Source organism: Pan paniscus, chromosome 1 (genome assembly GCF_029289425.2).
Source record: "Pan paniscus chromosome 1, NHGRI_mPanPan1-v2.0_pri, whole genome shotgun sequence".
In the NCBI taxonomy this organism is placed as follows: Eukaryota; Metazoa; Chordata; class Mammalia; order Primates; family Hominidae; genus Pan; species Pan paniscus.
Window position 1 is genome coordinate 129,095,539 of NC_073249.2, and position 7,294 is coordinate 129,102,832.

Below are 7,294 nucleotides of genomic sequence, written 5' to 3' on the forward strand. Positions count from 1 at the left end.
GGTGCTATTCCAGCAAGTTAGGATAGGTGGTGGCCAAAGATGGATATCAGCACTGCAGGTTGTTAGCAGGTGGTGTTTCTAGGGTGAGCAGCCAGAGATTTCAGGGTGAGGAGCAGGATATGGTTTCATATGATGTGGTTAATTAACTGAGATGAAAGCTGGAAAAAGAAAAAATGAAGAGAGAATAAGGACTGAGGAGTTTCAAAAGAGTTATGGGGACATTGATATTTATTCTTCTGGCTACCACAGTGTCCTCCTACCTACCAATCCTTCCAGCACTATTGACCTTATTACTTAGTTGCACTGGTATTATATCTAATTTCAGGTCGTTGGTACCAACCAAGTTCAGGAATGATAGAAATCTACCAGTAACAGGAATAACTGGGAGAAGTTTCATGGAGAGGGAGAAGGAATGCATTAGATAATTTAAAGGACTAGATTAAGTATAGAGAAAAAAAATGGAGAGAATCTAGGTGAGTGAGGCCAACAGCATGAGAAAATGAAGATTGGGGGAAAGGAGACTGGCTTGTGCTTGGGATAACGAAGATACTGCATTAACTTTGTTCTTATTAGTCCTTCTATTCTCCTCTAGGATTGTCAACACTGTGGCAATTGAAAATAACAGGAATAACTGTTTTATGACAAATGGACCTGAACCCTATGAAATGAATTTGCAAGCACTGGCACAGTTAACATATGCTACAAACAACCATCTTCAGACAGTGTAGCCAACCAACTGTGCCAGACTTAAACTGACGACACTGAGGTGAATCGTTCTATTGCCACAACATTTCTGATCCTCAAGGCTCTCCATGCTCCTAAACTCTTTTCTTTAATATTCTACAGTGTGTTTATTTTCACGGCTATAAAGTCATACTCAGATTTGCAATGATATTTACTACCATATTTCAGAGTGTTTTAACTGATGTTAGTTCAAATCAATTCTGGAGAAACTTTCCAGCCAAGGGAATTGCAAGCTAGCTGGTTGACATTGGAGGTCAAATACTCCAGGGTATGGGTCTCAAATCACTTAATTCTTCACAGCAAATTAGAAACGGGACTCCAGCTGGTGCTAAAGAATAAGACAGACTTGCTGTATAAGGACAAGCTGCTGCTTGGATTTTGAGTCTTTATATTCCTAAAATAAAAAATGTGAGACCCAATTCCCACCCCCCAATCTCATTCTTTCAAAGATTTCTTAACAACAGCAAAAATCTGGCCACCTGATTTCAATACATAAATCTTGCCAAGTTATAAAAATAAGATATGATTTAAACAGCAACCTGTAATCTCCTGTTGACGACCAGCTGTGCCTCCTATTAGTATTAATGGAAGTTACACAGGCATAATAAGAAGGAGGGGAAAATGCCACCTTATGCTTTTTGCACACCTTAACATTTTTATAGCAAGTCTGATTACAAGGGTTTACTTGAGCGGCAATTAAACAATGATTGATTACTCAGTACAATTTGTATTCCAGGCAACATGCAAATGGTAATGAAATTCTCAGATAAGGAATGGAATAAATTCTTCTCACATCAGAGAATCACATCTTTTTAACAGAAAACGTTTTCTTATATGGAGAGAAGAACTTCAGTATAAGTTTCTTAAATAATACATGTTTACCCAAAGACAATAAGCCTTGATTTGGATTTAGAAAGGAATGGTAATGATTTTTGCAAATTGTACTTCCCACTTCACCTTTAGACTACGGCTCTCTTTCCATGATGACAAACTATATGGATGGAAAGTATAATATTCACTCACAAATATATTGACTTCGACTATAGTCACAACTATAAACAATATTTTCATCATATTTTGACATTGCAGAAATAATATCTACTTTTAAATTGAAAGTGAAGTGAAAGGTTTATTTATTAAGTGTCTATCATGTGCCAGGCACCATTCTAGGTGTAGGCAACACAGCAAAGAACACACAATACTCATGGTAGAGAAGAAGAAACTGACAATATACAAGTATACAGATATAGATACAAAGTCAGTGTATATAGAATAAAGAAAACGATCAGGAGAAACTGATAGGCATTGATGTGTATATGTACCTATTCATATTCAGGGGAAAATGATGGAAAGGGAAGTCGATGACTTTGCACCTGCTTTTTCCTACTTAAGGAAGATCCTGATCCAACATCATTGAATAGTTGCCTGCTCTGTACCATTTTGATATTCATCCAAGTACAAATAATAGAAAGAGCTTAGAATTAATATGCTGGATAAATAGTAAAGCCACAGTGGCTGACGTGGTATAAGCTGGAGTAAAATGGAGATGACATGAGATCACAGATACACAGAGGTATAGTCATTGTAAGCCAATTTAAGTAATGTGTGCTTTACTTTAATTTTAATGAGAATCCATTGATAGGTTAACAGGAGAGTGTTATGATGTAAATATGTTTTTCAACCATCAATCTAATTGCTGTATGTATGTTATGGGATATAGTAGAAATGTGACCTACCTTGAAATCTGCATTTTTCCTGAAGAACTGGCTAATATATTACCATTTTCACTTATTGAAAATTTAACGTAAAAGAGAAATTGCAGTTAATATCTTATAGTCAGTATGTTTAAAAATAAAAATCAGAAATTGCTCCTGCTTTAAGGTACTATTATCATAAAAGGCAGGGATATGTGAAAGGAAAGAGAAGAAAAAGTTATGATGTCTATAAAAACAAAATATTAGAAAAGACTATTAAGGATCACATTGTCCATCAGCTTGCTTTTTGCAGCTGGGATAAATGGCTGTTTATGTTCTTTGTTCAGATTTCCAGGATAAAGACTTCATATCATCCCTGGTAGTCCACGCTAATATTTTATCTTTGACATAAAGAAGTTATTTTTTATATCCAATTACATTGTCTCAATTTATTAAACCTATTTCATGACCTGATGTCAAAATAGAAAACAACTGCTCACTATTCTGATAAAAACTATTTGAATACAATAATTTATTCAAGCTTAGCCAGCTTTGTCTTCTCTAAGCTAAAGAATCTGAAACTCTTTTATCATTCCCTATTTTTATCACTTTAGTCAAATTTTTCTTATGCCCAGAAAAATCTACTTTAAAGTATGAATTGCTTCTTGTATCAAAGCACATACAAGTTGATTAGAAATTTATGTTCTATGTTTAGCAATTTAGCTTAGTTAAAATGATGAGAGGAAGATGACAAAGTATTTAACACATTATATTTCTGTGAAAATCTGTGATACAACTCATCGCGTAGGCATGGATTTACTATGCGTAACAATTACAACTATACATATTTATTTAGGATGTGCATGATACATGTAATATATTTAGTCATACATAATAGGTATATACATATGTTTGTTTCTTACTGTAACAAGGAAAAACCATGAAATAGATATTATCATTCTTTAATCAGGATTCTCATAGGTCACAGATTAGACTAGAATAGAACAGCAAAATAGAAAAATTCTGTAAGGGAACACATTACTCTATTTCAAGGCAGACATGTAAAATAGAAGGTATTGACTGAAGGAGTCCTGGGCAAGAATCCAAGATCTGCCACCCATTAGTCTTGTGAAGATACAGCATTAACATTGTGAAGCCTCGATTTTCTTAATTATATGATAATTAATATACAATGTCTAATAAATTGCTTAGCAAAATAGGAACTCTAAATGTTAGTTCCATGAATAAAACCAAAATAAAATCCATTTGGACGTTTATAAAACCAAAAAATGCTGTTTATAAAGTATACTGCACTTAAAATAAATAAATAAAATTCATGATATTGTGGTGGTGTTTCAATAACTCCTACCTACCACCCCCAAGAAAGAAATTAGGTATCTGAAACTCCAATACAATACATAAGTGTCAGTTTCTACATTTTTAATTTCAGATTATTGTGGTAATTAAATAAAAGATCATGTGTAATGTCCTGGGCATACAGTAGATGATCAATAAAGTCAGCTATTTTTATTAGCTCTAAGTAAAATTAATGATTAAGCATGCATGGTTCAACAGAGGATGCAACACAGCAATCAATGGTTTTTAAAGCTAGTACAGATGGGAAGGTGGCTCTGTCCATATACTCTAGTCATTCATTATCCAGGAACAACAAGTGTGGGCCAGGAAAATCTTTCCCTAGAACAATAGTGGATGCCAAGATCCTAACCACTCAATACAATCTCTCAGAAAGAAACATTTGGTGGCCTTTAAATAGAAAGTATCATGCCAAAAGAATGTTTTTGGTTCTATACTTTTTAATCTCCAAATTGAAAATAGTTAAGTTGAAAAATGTTTCTCATTTTTCTTCTTATTATATTCTTCAGGGGGTCAAAGTCAATCTTGAAATATGTTAATGCTGTTACATCCTAAGGTGCTGCTGGTTTGGAAGATGGGCAAAAAAATTAAAAAATGTATAAAGCCTTTAAGAAACAAACGTGTGTGTGACACAGATGGCTGGAATAAATTATGGGACTCAAAAAGTGGTTCAATTTGCTTAGTTTTAAAATCCATTTGGACATTTATCAAAGTTCACATTGTGAAATGTATTTGTGCTACTTGGAAGAGTGATAGTAATCAGCACCCGCAACACCAACCCCCAGAAAAGAAAAATAAATAAAAAAAAGGAAAAATCTATAAGCTCTTTTCATTGAAGCCTAAAACAAGATAGTTGAATTAATGAATCTAGTGATGACTCATTTTAAGCAACAATTGGGAAAAGTATGATGGATGATTTAAAATATACATACAGACATACATGTATATATCTATATATACACAACACATACAATGGCATCAGCACGTAATATATCGGTTCTTCCAAAAGATTGTCAAAATACTTTCAGAATGGTTATTCTGTTTAAGACACAAAATACCAAATAATCTTTCCCTTAAATTCTGCAAATAAGATGTGAATATTCTTTAAAATTTAATAAAATTTTTAATAAATGGAGAAGAAACTGCTCAGAATATTTGAAACAACAAAACAAATTAAACTATTTGAACATGTTGAAGGAAAGATACAAGGAAATGGGAAATATTTTCAAATTTATTGGAAATACCAAGGTCCTTTGCACAAATGACTGTATTTATCAAATATTGTCAAGTGAGTTGTTAAGACAAGAATGAGAAATGTGTTTCAGAGCAAGCTCTTAGCTTAGAGTTTCTCTGATTGACAAACATGATAAATTTCAATTTTTGAATACCTAAAGATGCACCGAGGTGGGTGCTTTTGGGAAAGTACACAAACATGTTGATTTTTATTCCATTTGCTTGTTCAATCAACATATATTTAGAGCACATCTACTTAAATCCAGACACTGTCTAAACTGAGTGATTCAAAGATTAGTAAGGTGTAGTCCTTGCCCTTAAACAGTTCTGTCTGGTGGATGAGACAGACACATAAATGTAGAATATTAAATGCTAATACATAAGTATGAAAAGAGACTATAACCTACAATCTGTTTCATGAGTTTTTTCAAAAACATTTATTGAGCATCTACAATATGCTAGGCACTGGTTCAGACACTGATGATACAGCAGTGAACAAAACAGCCTCAGGGAACTTACATTCTATTAGGAGAAGGCAGGCAATGAGCGCACACATCACTAAAACAAATAGAATGTCATTTGTATTCTATTGCTAGGGAGAAAAATAAAATAGGAAAAGGGGGGTAGTGAATGTGAGAAATGTGAGCTGCAATTTTAAATATGGTATTCGAGAAGACCTTACTGAGAAGGTGGTCATTATGCAAGTGCTTGAAGCTGATGAAGGGCTATCTGTTGAAATACCTAGTGTGGAATATCAATGCAGACAGAGGGAAGAGCAAGTGGAAAAATCTCTGTGGGTGGAGTTGGAGTAAACAAGAATAGCAGGAATGAGAAGGAGAGAAGAAACAAAAAGCTAGATATATACATACATGTCTTGCAGGCCATTGTACAATTTTTCTACTGAGTGAAATGGGAAGACATGATGGGTTTGGAGTGAGAGACTGACAGGATTGCTGTTTCATAGATTAAATAAATCAAAACATTCAAACAACTATCTTATAATAGAACATTCTCCACATATTTAGATTATTTTGCCTAGTTAAAGCTTAAGGAGTTTGTGCTACTTGCCAATTTCTATAACTCTTAAAAATAATTTGCTCCAGACTGATGATAATTATTTTGCTAATAATGGACTATAGATTATAGACAAATTTGGTATTCAGCTTTTCATGTAAAACACTTCATATAAAAAAATTACAGAATACCTAATATGTATCAAGGGTGGGAGTAATGAGGTTTTTACCCTGCATGCACAAACATACACATTTATAAAAGGTTTTTGTATTGGTCTATCTGCTCAGAGTGCAATGGAGCTTGTAAAACAACTTTTACTTTTTTGTATAATTAACTAATATGTGTTTGTTACTTGTCCATGAATATTTAGATCTTATATCATGTTATTTGATTTATTGATATATATTCTTTATATATATATTTATATATATAATTACCCATGTTTTTTTCTGTTAATATTCTTCTACAACATCATTTCTAATGCTGCATAAAGTTGAATTATGAATTCACCAGATTAATGTCAGTTATTTATGTATTTTTTATTGAGATGGAGTCTCACTCTGTTGCCAAGCTGGAGTGCAGTGGCGCAATCTCAGCTCACTGTAACCTCCGCCTCCGGGGTTCAAGCAATTCTCCTGCCTCAGCCTCCCGAGTAGCTGAGACTACGGGCACGCAGCACCATGCCCAGCTAATTTTTGTATTTTTAGTAGAGACAGGGTTTTACCATGTTGGCCAGGATGGTCTCGATCTCTTGACCTCATGATCTGCCTGCCTTGGCCTCCCAAAGTGCGGGAATTACAGGTATGAGGCACCATGCCCGGCCAATGTCAGTTATTAATAATCAGTTATCAATCAGTCACCTGTTGTAGGGCATATATGCTGTTTTATTTTTGCATGAATAACTTCAGAATGAACATATTTTTGGATACATCTTGCAAAAAGAATATTGTTTTCTTAAAAAAATCAGAAATAAAGTTGATGACTCAGAGAATGCACATATTTACCGTTTGGCTATTGCTATGGTTTGAATGTTTGTGTCCTCCCAAAATTTACATGTTAAAACCTAATCACCAATGTGAGGATATTATGAGGTGGGCCCTTTGAGGGGTGATTAGATCATGAGGGCAGAACTTTCATAAATGGGATTAGTGCCCTTATTAAAGCAACCTGGAGAGCTGCATTGTCCCTTCTGCCATCTGAGGACACAGCGAGAAGGCATCATCCATGAACCGGAG

At 34.2% G+C, this 7,294-nt stretch overlaps 1 long non-coding RNA gene across 1 annotated transcript in view; it reads left to right on the plus strand.

Moving 5' to 3' along the window:
- LOC134729602 (uncharacterized) overlaps positions 1 to 7,054 on the plus strand; it is a 30,651-nt gene extending 23,597 nt beyond the window's left edge. Inside the window, exon 2 of the long non-coding RNA XR_010110825.1 lies at positions 593 to 7,054. This is a non-coding gene — a long non-coding RNA (uncharacterized LOC134729602). The remainder of the gene's footprint in view (positions 1 to 592) is intronic.
- Positions 7,055 to 7,294: the final 240 nt, after the last annotated feature.